The sequence below is a fragment of the Takifugu flavidus genome, chromosome 10 (genome assembly GCF_003711565.1).
Source record: "Takifugu flavidus isolate HTHZ2018 chromosome 10, ASM371156v2, whole genome shotgun sequence".
Taxonomy (NCBI): Eukaryota; Metazoa; Chordata; class Actinopteri; order Tetraodontiformes; family Tetraodontidae; genus Takifugu; species Takifugu flavidus.
The window spans coordinates 12,283,191-12,301,152 of NC_079529.1; positions in this window are offsets into that span (position 1 = coordinate 12,283,191).

Genomic DNA, 17,962 nt, shown 5'->3' on the forward strand with positions numbered 1-17,962 from the left:
TCCTCATGATGAAAAAATAGCCGATTCTGCTCCCAGACACAGATTTTCTTCCTGCCACATGTCCAAAATTGTTCTCATCTTTCAGCCAGTTTTCGAGTCCGACAGCTGCTCCGAACATGGCTCAAAAGTTTGCGTTTTCAGAGGAAATAAAAAGTCTGTTTTTGGGAGACTTCGTGAAAACGAGTCTTTGGAGCGAACTGATGAAGGAAATCATGGGTTCCACACGGACACAGAGGAGATGCTGACCTCAGAGTCAGAGCTGCAGGTCCTGACTGGCTGAGACTGATCCCGCTCTTTTCTTCTGCCTCAGCCCAGATCAGACACCAGCCAGGCAGGCAGGCGCTAATGATTAGCATAATCAGCCGGTCCCCGGAGAGCTCCACCACCTCCAGTGGGAGTTTATGATGCAGAAGGACTTGGCTGATGAAGAGGAGCTTTGCTAACCCATAATTGGCAGTAAATATGGTGCCCAGTGTAATCTTTGGGGGCGCCGATATGGCAGCACGTGTGCAGATTATGAAATGGGAATTTCTGCGTGGGCAGAAGGAATGGAGGAGGAGTTACCTTCAGAAAGGCTGCAGGAGCTGCTTTCATATCAATGCTGAAGGCATTTCAAAGTGTTTCCCACCAACAGTTTCAGATATGGTCCAGAAGACAAGAGGACTCCCTGTTACACAGGTGAGAACTACAGCAGCAGATCCCTCAGGTCCTCCATACCTGTGCTCTTCAGACGTTCTCAGAGCTTCACACAGAGAACAGGGAATCAGCTCACTCCTACTGGTGTCCAGTCTCATTACTGGTGTCCAGTCTCACTTCTACAGGTGTCCAGTCTCACTTCTACGGGTGTCCAGTCTCACTTCTGCTGGTGTCCAATCTTGCTTCTGGTGTCCATTCTCACTCCTACTGGTGTCCAGTCTCACTTCTATGGGTGTCCAGTCTCATGACTGGTGTCCAGTCTCATGACTGGTGTCCAGTCTCATGACTGGTGTCCAGTCTCATGACTGGTGTCCAGTCTCACTTCTACGGGTGTCCAATCTTGCTTCTGGTGTCCAGTCTCACTCCTACTGGTGTCCAGTCTCATTACTGGTGTCCAGTCTCACTTCTGCTGGTGTCCAGTCTCACTTCTGCTGGTGTCCAATCTTGCTTCTGATGTCCATTCTCACTCCTACTGGTGTCCATTCTCACTCCTACTGGTGTCCATTCTCACTCCTACTGGTATCCAGTCAGTGGGAAACTGTCACACAGAAAACAAAGACTAGAAACGAGTGTAAGAAGAAAGCTGAAGATGAAGAAGAGTCCTGGTGGAAACGGCAGCAGAACGATGAGACACTTGAGAAACGTGTTAGATGTCATCTTGTTCCGACGTCATTAGCGTTAATGTGGAGATAATGTCTGTGAAAGATCCTGTTTGGCTCTTCTGACAGCTTCACAGGCACATTTGATGTGGCAGAATTCCAGCCCGGAGGAACTATTCTTCACACAAACCAACAAAGTCGGTGTTTTTTCCAAATGTCTGCTGGGAAATGTATTTTTACAACTATCTTTGAAAACAGAGCTTCTCCGTCGTGCGCCCTCTACGCCTGAAATCCTTGGGGAGGGAGGTCACGATCCAGCCCACTTCTGCAGGGAATCGTCACGGCAACGGCTCCGCTGTGTGCCATCTCTGTACGGAAAATTAAATATAGCTGCAACGAAAACAAACAAAACCTCAAAGAGCCTCTCTGCAGACCGCCAGGCCTTCTGGGAAGAGAACCTCTTCCTTCCTCCGAGCGGCGAGCTGCTCGTCACCCGCCTGTCGGTGGCGTCTGAGAGGCGGCCTTGCACCTCCTGCAGCCCCGGAATAACTCGTCCTGACGGCACACATGGAAGCTCACGGCTGCTGCTTGTGTCACACAGTCGTCACACGACCTTTGACCTCAGCCGGCATCGCTGAGTCATCGGAGCTGCAGTCGAGTTTCATCACACTGCCATGCGTTCGTTCGTTCGTTCAAATGTTCATCCCTCCATCTGTCTGGAGGAGAGGAGAGGAGAGGAGAGGAGAGGAGAGGAGAGGAGAGGAGAGGGGAGGGGAGGGGAGAGGAGAGGAGAGGAGGAGAGGAGAGGAGAGGAGGGGAGGGGAGAGGAGAGGAGAGGAGAGGAGAGGAGAGGAGAGGAGAGGAGGGGAGGGGAGAGGAGAGGAGAGGAGAGGAGAGGGGAGGGGAGGGGAGGGGAGAGGAGAGGAGAGGAGAGGAGAGGAGAGGAGAGGAGAGGAGAGGAGAGATCACAACATCTTATGATTCAACTGTGTCCCCACAGATCTTGACCTCTTGACCTCTTGACCTTGATCTCTGGGTCAGCCTTACAGCAGGGGTTCATGATCCACCTGCCTGAGTTCTGCTGGAATTAAAGGCTTCTAACTTCAAGCCTCCCTGGCAGTGCAGGGAATGGGGGGGCGGGGGGGGGGGGGGTGGGGGGGGTGCAGTGCTGCAGGTGCTTCTTCATGCACCTTTGATTAATACCGTAGATTAATTCCACGGTAACACTCCCATTCACTGTTTTCTCCGGTGGACTCTGGAGGAGTTGTTGATTAATGGCAGCGAGTGTGCGAACGGTAATCTGCACTTTTAAAATTCATGACCTACTTTGAGGAAACCAGCCGCCGTCTTTGGCGGAGTCGTTAATACCAACGCTAACCCGCCCGCTCGGAAGCTAGCCAGCGCTGCTGCCCTGGGCACGTTGTTTATGTACGTGCTGAGGCGTCACCTTAAATACTGGAAAAAAGGGTCGAAAACTGTGTTTGTGTGTGTGTGGTGTGTGTGTGTGTGGTGTGTGTGTGTGTGTGTGTGTGTGTGTGTGTGTGATTCAAGGTTAGTACATCTCCCAATTAGCAGCCTGATTAAGAACATCACTGATCACTCAAGTTCCTCCTCTGGCAGCCTGGTGTGAGCAGGAGAACTTCCCCAGAATCTGCTGGTTGTAATCAGGTGTATGTTAATATCATAAAATAATTATTACTTTCTGTCTCCTTTATGTCTCGCTGGGAGACCAACGATCTTACTGTGACCATGGAGACGGTTCGTGACCAGATGATCAAATCAGAGTCTCACTGTTACCAAACCAGCTGGACCTGACAGGAACCACAGAGGCCAGAACGTAATACCAGCTTCCTGATTTCCTCATACTGTGTTATGACCATATATGGATGATAATACTCAAACATCAGGGATGTAGATGAAGTCCTTCAGGACAATGGAAGATACTGCTCAAACCAGTAAAGGTCAAGACCAGACAGAAGCAACAGCATGAAGCCGTCAGAGGAACCCTGGGTCACCTCAGATCAGCAACATTCCTGGGGATTAAAGAAGCACCGAGTCCGACCTTGGACGGACCAGCCAATCAGGGGGGTGGTGACCAGTCAATCAGGGGTTGATGACCAGCCAATCAGGGGTTGATGACCAGCCAATCAGGGGGGTGGTGACCAGGGGCAGAGCAGAGCAGCTGTAGCTGGAGGCCCGAGACGGGAACAGATCTAAATGTGACCACGCCCACAGAGACTAGCAAAGACGCTCCAGGAATCCACCAACAGATCAGGACACAGCACGTCCTAGAGATGACATCAGACTGCTTCTACTGAGTGGAGACTGGTTATACTGGGACACAGAGGGTTGATGAGTGGTTATACTGGGACACAGAGGGTTGATGAGTGGTTATACTGGGACACAGAGGGTTGATGACTGGTTATACTGGGACACAGAGGGTTGATGAGTGGTTATACTGGGACACAGAGGGTTGATGAGTGGTTATACTGGGACAGAGAGGGTTGGTGACTGGTTATACTGGGACACAGAGGTTTGGTGACTGGTGATACTGGGAAGAGAGGGTTGGTGACTGGTTATACTGGGACACAGAGGGTTGATGAGTGGTTATACTGGGACACAGAGGGTTGATGAGTGGTTATACTGGAACAAAGAGGGTTGGTGAGTGGTTATACTGGGACACAGAGGGTTGATGAGTGGTTATACTGGGACACAGAGGGTTGATGAGTGGTTATACTGGGAACAGAGGGTTGATGACTGGTTATACTGGGACACAGAGGTTTGGTGACTGGTGATACTGGGAAGAGAGGGTTGGTGACTGGTTATACTGGGACACAGAGGGTTGATGAGTGGTTATACTGGAACAAAGAGGGTTGGTGACTGGTTATACTGGGACAGAGAGGGTTGGTGACTGGTTATACTGGGACAGAGAGGGTTGATGAGTGGTTATACTGGGACACAGAGGGTTAATGAGTGGTTATACTGGAACAAAGAGGGTTGATGACTGGTTATACTGGGAAGAGAGGGTTGATGAGTGGTTATACTGGGACACAGAGGGTTGGTGACTGGTTATACTGGGACACAGAGGTTTGGTGACTGGTGATGCTGGGACACAGAGGGTAGATTAAACTGGGAATGTCTACTGTTCTTGATACAACTCTGAATACTGATGAGGAAACGTGTTATTGTCATTGAAGACCTTCAAGTGTTTTCACGATAACCTGCAGCGAGGCAACAGTCCGGTCTACTGCGTTTCCATGACAACGTGTTTGGGACGTAAATTGCACTTGCCACTGATGGCGCTGTAACGGCAGCAGGGACGGCGGTGGGCTGTCCCGTGCAGCAGTGTGGGACATGCTGCACGGGAGGAACTCCTGTCTAAAGAGGGTGAACGCGCTGATCCAAGCACGTCGCTGTTGAGCCATTAAGGTTCTTGGTTCTAAGGTTCTGGGGGCCATCATCATAGCGGGCACATATTCAGTGTTCCTGATGTTCACCTTCGGTTCAGATTGTCTTCCTCCCTGAGAGGACAGGATGTCACCTCATCAACAGGAACAACGTGTTTGACAATAATAAGGAAGGACACGCCCCTTTTTGATTGTCTTTTTTAGGAGGGGGAGCAGCTGGTCAGGAAGGCCCACCTGTGACCCTGGGCCAGGATCTGTTGGTGAACTGTGGAGTTAGACTGCTGACGAGTCCACCAGAAACTCAGTGTTCAGTTGTAAACGACACTGGATGCTAATTGTTCATTCGGTAATAATGAAGGACGCAGTAGAGCCTCAACAAATGAGCAGTGAGTGCACTGTAAAAATGACCCGACCGGCGTCCACATCAGTCTGGGGTCCACCGGCCGGTTTATTGTCTCTATCGGGACTCTGGACTCTGAGCTGAGGGGGAAGATGTTCCGATCTCCCCCTTCCTGTTTGATGGAGCCTAACGATGAGAGCTGGAACCCAGTCTGACAAGAGGGTCCCATCAAGACCTGAAGCAGAGCTGTGCTGCTGAGCAGGGCCTGGCAGGTGAGCTGATCCACATCACCACAGCGGTCCAGAGGTGAGGAGGACCAGGGTCACCAACGAGGCTGTATGAGCAGAGTGGTGGTGCAACGATCCAGGCAGGACGGCCCAGCAGACACCAGCGTCCATGTCCTCAGCCGCTACACTCAGGAGGACACAATGCTGCTCTCTCGTATGTTGGCTTCTTTTCATATTTGGGGGCTTCATGTTGTGATTCGCCAGTAGGATGTAACTGTTTCCATGGCGATGCCACCTGGCAGGGGTTGTTTTGCAACATGTTTTAATCACTAAACTGCCAAAATGGCGGCCGTCAACCTGAAACTGCAACTAAACATCTAAAATGTCAGGATAAAGAGGACTACAAACAAATCCAGCACAATCTTACTCATCGAGCCACTACAACACATCAAAAAGAACATCTTGGATTATTTTTGCCTCGGAGAACAGAGAACCGCCCCCTCTCTAATCTCTCAACACGCCGGAATCTTTGTTGTCAGAGCAGAAATCCTCAAATCATCTTAGTGCATAACGGCCTTTTTAGCAAAACTGGGTCATTTTGGCTAATTTCACTGTAGCATTAGCCATTTCTGAAACAGGAACAGAATGTGGACTAGCAGCTTAAAGACACGCCAGACGGACCCACATCAAAGAAAAGACCAAGATTAAAGGCAGCAAAGACAAAGAAGAACACGGAGGAGCAAATCTGATTAGAACACATCAAGAACAGGAGCGCAGGTGTCTCACACATCCACCGTGAGTTTCCGCTGTAGCCAGAGCTTCAGCTGGAGTGGGTGTGCAGGTGACTAGCAGACCCAGAGTGGTGCCTAATTCTGCTACATGGAGAGAAACATTAGCATTTAGCACAGAGATGAAAAAGCTTTTTGCTAAATCATTCATCAGGGACAATCAGGATTTTTTAAATTTTAAAGACCAAATCTGTGAAGCACTTCTGTCTTTTCACCTGTACCTCACCGAAGGGTTCCAGCAGACCTGCAGAGCTGTGACCTTCCTTCAGTCTGCTGACAAACTTTCGAGTATATTTGCCTTAAATTTTAATTCCGTTGTAAATTATTGAGTGCTGGTCCCTGGAGCGAGCCGTGCAGTAGCGCCGCAGCAGGCCATCGGTATGCGAGGGAGCGCGACCGTCGCTGCCGCACGAGCACATGCGCTTTAGACAAAATGATCAAAGAGTTCACGCGGTCGGTGCGCTGACTGGTTCTCCCTGACCTCCCCCACCTCGTGACTGGTGGTTCTCACCTTCTGGAGGTTCTTTATCGAGCAGGGGTCCAGCAGGGGTTCCTGTCCTACCAGGGAGATGACCATTTTCACCTTTGATCCCAGCAGTTGTCTCTTGTAGGACCAGGCTGACCACGGTCAGGACGTGGATGCTTCCCTGAGCCAGACCACCACATGCCCTCTGGGTCCCGCTTCTCTCGGATTCTCTGTTTTTGCCTTCTGTTGTGCTCTTTTGCTCTTTCTGACATTTCCACTTCTGCGGTTGAGTCTGCGGCTCGTCGGCAGCTTCAGAGTTCCTCCACCTGAGATTGGTTCAGCTGAGTGGCTGCAGCTCTGATGGCAATCATCAGGACTCTTTAACGAGCGAGGACACGCTGGCTGTGAAATGGCTTTGGATAAGAAGCAGCTTTTTTAGAGGTGCAGCCTTAACTTAGTCACACGGGGAAGCTGGCAGCGCCTGTTTGCTGTGCCAAGTAAAAAGCTCTTCCTGATACCCTCATTAATATGGAAATTTAAGCCCGTAAGTGCATTCTCGCACCATTACAGAGTCATCAAGCTCCTTTGTACACAATCTGCTAACGGAGCGTGAAAATGACAAAAGAAATGGAAACACATTTAGTGGTGGGGAAGAGAGAGGGAGGGCGAAGGGTTCTGCTAGCTTCACTCTTCCCGAGAACAGCGCGCACAGATGAAGTCGATCCAGAGAACGTCGTTAAGATTTAAGTACGGTGGTCTCGGAATGACTCCAGGGACAAACTCCAGCTAGCAAAATGACTTTCCAAACTATTTCCTCTCCGTGTTGTCGACTCCGAGATGTGAGGAGGAAGCTTCAGTCAGGCAAACGCACGCGTGAGCTTCACCTGAGGAGACGAGACAAACCACAGACTGGAGGAGGAGGAGGAGGAGGAGGAGGAGGACACTTTCGTTCACCTTTCCCAGCTGCATCCGTCCCGTGTGTCAGTGGGTAACTGACAGCGCTCATTTTAACCTCCTTCAGAGTAGCCCTGAACGCATCGCTGGCTGGCTGGATCTGAGGCGTTCACTGACTGGCTGGAAACTGGGAGAACATGGTGGCAGAACATGGCAGCGCTACAAACCTTATCTCCATCTTCTTCTTGCTGCATGGACGGCACTGCTGAAAAGGGCCTTTTAACCAACAGGAGCCAGGGCGTGGTCCGAGGGGCAGGCGGGGGCGCTCAGGCTGTGATGAAACTGTTATTCTACAGCTAAGGAAAAGATGCTCATTCAGATTTGGTCTAGAAGAGTTTAATCTCAGAAAAAGGTGCAACAGAAGAGCATCAGTGTCCCCCTCGTGCACCGGACCCTCACGCCCACGCAGGTACTGTAGACAGAGCCGCTGCCTTCTTTAGCAGCACCTTCTTCTGTTCAGATTTAATCTGACGAGCAGACTGATTCCAGCCTCAACATCCTGTTCCTCTGGATCGACTGCCGGCGGTGACCATAACAACAGCTACTTTCAGGTTCTGGCCCAAATGTGGCTGTTGGGATGTGGCCCCAGGGCCCCTGCAGGGACTACTGAGCTATCTTTAGATTCAGCTGGAATTACCTGTTGATGTGGAGATGATCAGGTGGACATCTCCTGATCACCTGATGCTTTATCAGAGGATTATCACCAGGCAACCAATCGGGCCCCGTCACCAAGACAACGGGAAACACGACTATGGCGGGTGTCAGGTCACATGGTCATGCAGCCTCGCGGTTGAAACACGTCCATCTTCTTCACTAGTTATGGAGTCAAGCCGCCGCCACCCCCGTGTGTTACCTGCCGCCACGCCCCCCAACACAGCACCCACCATAGTTCCTGTGCTGCGGCTACAGGAACAGGCTACAGGAACAGGCTACAGGAACAGGCTACAGGAAGTGGTCTGGGCGTCGCCTGGATGCATCTGAGACTGGAACAGTCAAACCCCCAGCGTAGAAATGAGCCTCGACAGAAACCTGTGTTGTTTTTACATGCTAGGGCCATTTTGTGAAGCCCCCAGGGCCCAGTGGTCCCCGGATGAATTCCTTCCTTCAGGAATGATTTAAAGCAAATGACAGCGATCTGATGATGCTGCTGGTTTAATCTGGAACCCTGGACAGCCGGATTGATTGAAATCTGCGGCGGTGCTCATGAAGCGGCGCTCGGCTGTTGTCCACCTTCCATTTATAATCTTCTGTCCCACATTTGGAGTGTGTGATGGGATCTTCCCACCGTGAGTCAGAAAGCTGCGTTCCCTTTACATTTCTCAGCCATTTATATGCAGATGGTGTTCTTCCTGTAGCTCTCTGACATAATTGGACTTCCAATCGGTGAAAAACTGCCATGCACACCCCTGCTCTCATCGCTCTAAAAGAGCTCTGTGTGTGTGTGTGTGGGGGGGGGGGCAGCTATTAATGGCAGCATGTCTAATTTGAAAATAAAGACAGCTCCGGCTGCTTCTTCTTCACATGTTCCTCAGACCCTGAGATGGTTCTCTCAGGGGTGGAAGCTGCTGGTGGTCAATCTGCCCCCCCCCCACACACACACACACAAACACACACACACTCCCATTGTTGTTTCGGTCCCCATTCCAGCACCATTGATCCATACTAACAACTGTCCTCTTCATTTCCAGGACAGACGTGTGTCCTTGTTTGCATCAAGGTTGCTGTGTTCCGTCAGAGGGCAGAAGGAGCAGCTGCTCCATCTCAATTTTAATTTGTCAGAAATTGTTATTACATTTTCTCCTTCCTGATCGAGGCGCTGAAGCCGCGACGTTCACAGGCTGCTGTTGAAAATCAATAGGAGTGAGAGGTCTGTAGCGGAGGACATGCTCCACACACACCTGCCCTGCTGACGCAGCAAACGCATCAAAGACACCTTCGTTTCCACATAGACCAGTTTGGTGGAGCTGGACATGGGGACAGTCCATCTGCAGCTCAGACGTCTCTGCTGTCCTTCATATGTAGGAGTGAGGTTGGTCCTGCTGTCAGGCTCTCACCTGTGTCTCCTCTCTCACCTGTGTCTCTCTCTCACCTGTGTCTCCTCTCTCACCTGTGTCTCCTCTCTCACCTGTGTCACTCTCTATGTTCAGCAGCACCTGTGGACGTTGTTTCACCATGTTAAGGACACCACGAGGACACATGGACATGTTCATAGATGTTCTCAGTGACCTTCTGCAGGTGTTTGCCAGTTTCTGTTAGCACTCTTAGCCTTCTTTTAGCATGTTATGACCCACCGTGAGGACGCTGGGCCGATGTCGTCTGTGTTTATGGCTTACGCAGACATCTTGCACGCAGTTGGAAATACATCCTGCTGCAACTGTGTCAACATGTTGCCTCGCATTCTATTTTCCACCTCATCTGTCCCACAAACGTGGAGGCTCTCTCCTCTCCCTCCAACGTTCTTACCAATTTCTGAAATGGATTTTGTTGCGCTCCGTGTCAGCAGGAGGTGGGAACAGATTATGGTCCTTTTTACCTCCTGCCATCATGATGACTGAGACCTGCTGACACACGCAGCACAGCAACAATCAGGACCGTGGTGGTGGTACGTGTGTGTGTGTGTGTGTGCGTCCACATGTCCCTCTATAGTGAGGACCTGGTCCTTTGTAGATCCATTAAGATGAACAGAAGCTTCAGGTGGGATGCGACCTCCTGCCACGAGATCTCGCCATATTAAAACAAACACCAGAGTGTGCTTGGCCCACTCGCACTTCCTCTGCTGACCTGTGGGGGCAGCAACACACCTTTGCTCCACCTGAAGAAGAAAACCGAAGAGGCCACGTCTTTGACGATGTTTGTGTGCGCCTGCACACACACACACACGTCGGTGTGGCAGCATTTGGAGTTTCAAGTGGACGTTTTTGACAGCGACAGAAAGAAACAGGTTAAAAACAATGCACGTGGGGGGGGGGGGGGGGGAATTTAGCTGTACACAACTGCTAATGTTAGCTGTGTGGTTCTAGTTTCTGAAAGACATACAGTACACTGTCTCTGTCAAGTTAAATAAATACCTTTTCATTTTTTCTCTTTTTTTCTTTGTTAAAAATATGGATCTTATTTTGTCTACTGTATCATCTCATGAGCTGAGGGTGTCTTCCCACTGGCTTTATACTGAAATTAAACATCATAAATATCTGATGTGGGCGGAGCTCCTGACACAGGTGAGCTCAGCTCAGCCAGATGTGTGGGACAACCTGGGTGAAGCAGTGAGATTAAGGAACTTGTTTTAAGTAGGCCCCAAGAAGCTCATTAGCTCAGGAAGCTAAATGCTCTCCACAGGAAAGTGCTGGGGTTTACTGCACTGAGATGCTCGCTCATTAGCATGTAGCAACAGAAGCACTGATTTTGCCATACGTTTTGGTGCCTGTTCATTCTTCACACAGCGACAAACGCTTGAACTCGTGTTAATGTGGTTTTATGTTTTCCAGTTCTACGAACTATTAAAAGTCCTGTATGAATCTCTCATGAATCACAAACTACCAATTAAGATACAAGCAGCAGCCATTTACACCCACAGGGGAAAAGAGCTCCATTTCCTGATCGGTGCTACATCACAACCGTAATAACTGTAGTTCCCTTTTGAGCGTGTTTTAATGCTCATAAAGAGATTCTTCGAAGAATCAGGACATCATGGCTCAGCCTCAGAATAAGTCAGGACTTCCTGTTTGTTCTCTTCTGGTTCTCCGTCTTATGAAGGATGCAGGGGTAACTGTCCTGGTTCCTAAACAAACGGACTGGTACCTGGCCTGGTACCTCCGCAGGTATGTTGATACCGCCATAGATGGGCTGGTACTTCCAACAGATGGGTTGGCCTTGTACCTTGACAAATGGATTGGTACCTCCACAAATGGGTTGGTATCTCGAGTGGGGCTGGTACCTGGCCTGGCACATCCACAGATGCAATGGTATCTCCACTCATGGCCTGGTATCTAGAGTTGAGCTGATATCTGGCCTGGTATCTCCACAAATGGGCCGGTATATAGAGTTGGGCTTGTACCTGGCCTAGTAACTCCACGAATGGGCTGGTACCTCAACCTACAGTCGGGTTGGAACCTGGTCTTATACCTCCAGAGTAGGGTCATTACCTGGCCTGTTACCTCCACAAATGCACTGGTCCTCCCTTAGTTGGGCTGGTACCTGGCATGGTACCTCCACAGATGGGTTGGTACTTGGCCTGGTACCTCCACAAATGGACTGGTATCTCCAAAGATGTGCCAGTAACTGGAGTTGGGCTGGTACCTGGCCTAGTAACGCCACAGATGGGCTGGAACCTGGCCTTGTACCTCCAGAGTCGGGCCGGTACCTGGTGCGGTTGTCCTCTTCAGCAGATTGTGAAACGCTCAACAACCATGCCTCGTTTACAGTCACCTTAATTCTGATGCTCAGTTTGAACTCCATCAGATCCGACTGACCTCTGCGCTTCAATTCACTCAGCTGCTGTGATGTGATTGCTCGATTGATTTGCCTGGAGGGGAGGTAGAATTAAGGGACTGCTGAGTCCGATAGACTCCATTTGGAAACAAAAGTCATCTTGTTGCAATTAACATGTGGACGCGACAAACAACCGGTGCTTAATTAGCTTTCCCGACTTTTTAAAATTGAAACAGTCACCCTTACACCAAATAACAACATTAACATTTCCTTCAACCTGTCCCTGAAACAGCAGAAAGTGCTGCCGGCGGCTCCGTCTAACCCCCATTTTTCCAGAAGAAAGATAAATGTTTTCAAAGACAGCAGATCACCAGCAACACCATGAGCGCTGTGTGTGTGTGTGTGTGTGTGTGTGTGCACACTTCCTGTATATTCTACAAGTGTGACGGGTGCAGTTTGGACCCACAAGCAGCACTCTGGAAAACTGGACCATGGTAATGACCTTTATTAGCACACGGGCAAACAGGAACTCAGGCAGACAAGGAAACACAGGAAATAGTCTGTTCTTCAGGCTCAGGGCCGACTCAAAGTCTGTGGGTTTCAGGCTCGGGGATTGGGTGGAGCAGAGCCGGAATGCGGAACCAAGGGGGAGGACGTGAACCCTCGGAACCGTACAGTCCCGTTTACAGCGGGCAGGAGTGACAGAAAGGGGCTTACAGGAGATGAGGCTGACGATGTAGCGGAGACTGGGGACGAGCAGCAGCAAAGTCAGGACCAGGTGAGCAGACAGGAACCAGAAACGCTGAGGCAGAAGTGGTGAGTTTACCGGGAGACAGACGGTGCAGGCAGGTCAGGGGCAAACAGGTTCGGCAACAGGAGGTCAGGCAGATAAGTGCTGGAGAGTCTTGCATGGAAACGCTGAAGAACAACCTGGCAAAGACTGAGAGTGCAGGGGAGGCTTATAAGCAGGGGCAGGTAGAGTGGAGCAGGGGCAGGTAGAGTGGAGCAGAGGCAGGTAGAGTGGAGCAGGGGCAGGTAGAGTGGAGCAGAGGCAGGTGGCTGGTCCTCACAGTCTCAAAGCACTGTTTCAGGGTTAAGACCTGGTTTTAAATTTGAGGTTATACTTTGGTTTAGGTCAGGGGTCATTTGGGATAGTCGGGTTAAGAGCTGGAGAACACAACATGGCTATTAAAGTTCTTTCAAAGATCAGGAGAATCAGGCTGGGGGTGTGTTGACACTCCTTTGAACACTGATGTGATGCTGATGGAGCATCTGGGAGTGATGGGTCACTACCTGTGTAGTTTGGTTTATTACAGCCGAGACCGTCCCAGACCAGCATGGCCAGTATCCTGCTGGTGTCCTCGGCCTGATGACCAAAGACCAGTACAATCATACAGAGACAGCACACCTCACATTCAGGGAGGCAGATGGAGGAAACCTCAGGGAGGAGGTGCGCGCCACCAGGTCCCCTGTCAGCCGTGGGCTCCAGCCGTGGTTCAAGGCTGCTTCCTGGAGCTCCACCCCCTAATGGTCAGAGATCACATGATCCTTTACATTTAACACTGACCTAAAATGAGAGATGACAGGAAGTGACAGCATGAATTGGTCTGAGTATGTTTGGGTGTAAATGACACCTCAGTCCAACTTAAACACTGATCAATAACTGATCATCGGATGATGACTCGAGGTTCTCATCAAGTTCTCAGTCTGGAATTAGAAGGACAAAAGTCTGGGAGAACATTTCTGGTGAGGAGCCTGACGGTGGTGGTGAACTGATATCCAGGAAACTTTCACAACCATCACAGAAGGGTGCAGCCGTGTGTGTGCGTGTGCGTGTGTGTGTGTGTGTGTTGGCAGCCCCTCAGTGCTGCGTACCTACAGGGAAGGATAAAAGCTGGAGCACTCTTCACTCTTGGGAGCTCATTTAGAGCAGAGCAGCCCAGCCTCTCTGTCATCCAAATTGGAGGATTTACCACACACACACACACACACACACACACACACACACACACACACACACACACAAACACCTACAAACACAGGCACCCACCCACCCACACATACACTTATACACACATGCACACATACAACGGGTACACACAAATACAGGCACACACACACACACACACACACACACACACACACACACACTTATTAGCCTGCGTTTGAATCTGAATGCGCCTGCAGGTCAATGAGCAGCGTCCCATTATGGGTTTGTCCTCCAGCATGCCCACAGCAAATCATACTGGAGGAGATCCAACGAGGCTTTGGGGACACGTGAAGGTATCTGAGCTCAACACCTCAGTTTGTGCACAGAAGCCTCCTGGAGGTCTGCTGAGAGAACGTGACGCTGATCGATAAGTCCGAGTCAAAGCGCGCTGATAAAATCAGAGTTGAGAGACGTTCATAACAGCGTCGGCGCTGGTGGAAAACATCCCCGAGACGCCGCCTCTGAAAAGGTATCGATTGGTCTGAGAGTCTGCGGAGGAGAAATTTCTGTAAAGCAGCATCAAATCAGAGCGCGGGATCATACCTGCAATCGATCTGCTGCCTCGGAGACTTTCTCCTGACTGTACGCTCACCCAGGAGCTGCTGCATCAGCCTCATTACAACACCAGAAGAACTTCCTGCTCAGAGCTGAACCACGGGCCAGGATGGGGTCCGGGTCAGGACGTCTGATAAACACTTGGAACACAGCGTCCGACCCGAAGGTGGCCGGAGGACGGTCCCCCTGTTCTTGTCTTCAGGTCTGAGTGAGGGACGCTGGACCATCACCAGCTCAGTCCACATCACCTTAACTAGCATTAGCTACAGCCGCTGTGGCAGGACACATTTAAGTCGCACGCTAACAGCTAATTAGCGCCTGCAGGAGTAGAAAAGGCGGCATCTTCTGTTGGGACACAAGGCAGCAGGAACCAAATGGAAATGAGAATCACTCTTTTCGGCTTTTGAGAGGGAACAAAATCGAACCAGAGCACAGAACACGGACCCCGGGAGAGCGTGGGGGAGCGAGGACAGAACAAAGACAGGACGGGAGAGACAGAGAAGAGAGGACGGGAACGCTTCCTTCCCGACATGTCAGTCCACAGCCTCTCAGGTTAAACCTGTAACGTTAGCAGAATAAATTGCATTAGCCTGAGAGCTAATCAGCTGCTCCATCTCTACATTTTTAATTTAGTTTGTGTTGACACAGATGATCGTCTGATATCACTCGCTCCTTATCGGACCCATGAAATGGAATTTCAGTGGCAGATATATGGCTGATTCTCCCAGGGCCAATCTGTCATAGTCTGAAGACGCCTTATCTGTCATCAGTGGGACGTTATTTACCTTTAACTCCTCTCACCTCTCCTTGAATTTATGGCTGTTTGGCTCGTGTGCAAACAGGCAGCTTTATCCTTGAAGACGCCTGGAACTGAGGATCCTTGGTTCTGCTTTTCTGCTGTAGGCTTCAGGTTCTGGAGCCATTCAAACAGGGACAATAGATACTGTCCAACATAGGAACTGGAAAAGGAGGAGGAGAAGGAGCCAAAGACCCTGACAGGCAGGCTCCTGCTGACGGTTCTGTCAACACCGATGCTGGAGCTCCGTTGGTCTCCTGACTCTTGGACGAGAGCAGCGGGAAGGTTAACCACCCAGAACCTTGAGACCAAGCAGGTCCTTCGCTTCTAAAAAGGCTTCATCAAATGCAGCTAGCATGCTAAAGCCTCAGCGCTAACAGCTGGAGTGGAGCACCAACCTGAACCCTGGCAGAGGTGATGCTGAAATCATGATAAATGACTCCTGCCTCTGCGTCCAGCTCTGTGTGGACACAAGTGAAGAGGACATGTCCACAGGAGCATTCAGAGCCTCTGAATGAAGGACAGCTCATCCAGCTACTCTCAACATGTTTACAGAGGAGATAAAAAGGTTAATCCCAGAGAAGCGTAGCAACTAGCAGCGCCGAGACGGTGACGTCCTCAACTGTAACAATGACAAATCCAGGCGCGACGCTCCATTTCCCAGCTAAAGACACGCTGGGACGTCCAGACCGCTGCAGTCTGGACAAAGGCAGGCAAACTGATGAAAGAAAAGAAACATTTGAGATTAATAGCCTGTCAGCACAAGTGGAAACTAATAACATGGATCAGTGAAATCCCCAGTAAGTAGAATGTGTTTCAGAGAGCGATAAATACGTTTAAGGGAGCAGATCAAATGTTTGGGAACAGTCTCCGCGCCCCCCGGCTGTGGACCGCCGGGATCTCAGCCACAAATGGAAAAAGGCATCAGTAATCGATCACTGGCTGGCATGTCGAAAAAGGCCCCCGTCCGAGTCACCTGACCACTCCTCCACCTTTGCTCCGCCCACTTCGCCAAGCTAGGCCAGCTAGCATAGTCGGTGTGGCTTAAGATACGTCATGACGCACCAGGCAGGTCAGATGTAAGTGCAGTAGGTTATTACCGGTTATTACATCAGGTTATTACAGCAGGTTATTACCACCGACAGTGACATTAGGGCAGGTCGTGGCTGGAGCTGGGTCGAAGGAGCTCCCTGGATACAGAACTTTTCACATGGGTCCAGATTGCTCTCTGGTCCCACTAACAAGTACAGGATGCTAATTTCTGACGTCTGCTGCCCCGGGTCTGCTGGGGCGAGACTCTGGGGCTAATTTGGAAGTTGACCTCATGGTCAGGGTGTGTAGGACGTTCCGGAACGATGCAAGTGACCTCCGACCTCTAGTTAACCTTGATTGAGCACCTGTAGGATGTACCGTCAGCACCAGACCAGGAACTGGGACCCTGAAACAGGAGACCCTTTAGGGCATCTTCTGGTCAGTGATGAGGAGTGAGAAATGTTCTGTTGTGTCTCAGGAGGCGAGAAGAGCTCTTCCTCTGAATCATCACCGGAGGATCAGCACAGGAGGATCAGCACGGGAGGATCAGCACGGGAGGATCAGCACCGGAGGATCAGCACCGGAGGATCAGCACGGGAGGATCAGCACCGGAGGATCAGCACCGGTGGATCAGCACAGGAGGATCAGCACCGGAGGATCAGCACCGGAGGATCAGCACCGGTGGATCAGCACCGGAGGATCAGCACCGTGGATCAGCACCGGAGGATCAGCACCGGAGGATCAGCACCGGTGGATCAGCACCGGTGGATCAGCACGGGAGGATCAGCACGGGAGGATCAGCACGGGAGGATCAGCACGGGAGGATCAGCACCGGAGGATCAGCACAGGAGGATCAGCACCGGTGGATCAGCACCAGTGGATCAGCACCGGAGGATCAGCACAGGAGGATCAGCACCGGAGGATCAGCACAGGAGGATCAGCACCGGAGGATCAGCACCGGAGGATCAGCACAGGAGGATCAGCACCGGAGGATCAGCAGGTTTGTCTCATGTTGTGCTGATACAGTCAGTAAACATCAGCACGTCTTCCTGCTTTCATCTCAGTATGAGGCTGAGCCGCTAACAGAGGTCAACCCCAGTAGCATCGTAAAATATGTAAGCAAATCAGGATGCTAGCAGGGCTAATTCATTAGCTCATCAATAACTAATTTTCCCACACGTACAGGAAAACTTTCTAACTTAATTTCTGGAGCAAACGAGGCAAATGCTCTTCAAAGGTGACTCTCCTGGAATCTAAAGATTCTCTATGAAACAAACCTGTTTCACCTTGAGCTACATTAGCTGCATTATTTGTAGTAGCCGAATTAGCTATGTTAACTGAGTTATATGAATTAGCTGTGTAAGCTGAGTTAGCTGCATTAGCTTAATTAGCAGTTCTGCTAGCTATCGTAACCTTACACGTCCGCTTTGCTGAATCTGCCAAAACAAAAGGTGTAAAAGTAAAAATGACAGAAAATAAACTGGAGGAACTGGAAAAGAGCCAGAAGAGACCCTGAAGAGGCTCCAGCTCTGAGACGGAACCCTGAAAATGATCTGCGTGGGGGTCTCTGGGGTCTGGGTTGTGGACCCAGAGGGGCAGCTGAAGGTCCACCAGGGCTCGTGCTGACTGTTGTTGGCTAAAGAACCAACTCCTGCTGCATGCAGATTTGCTCTCAATGCTAATT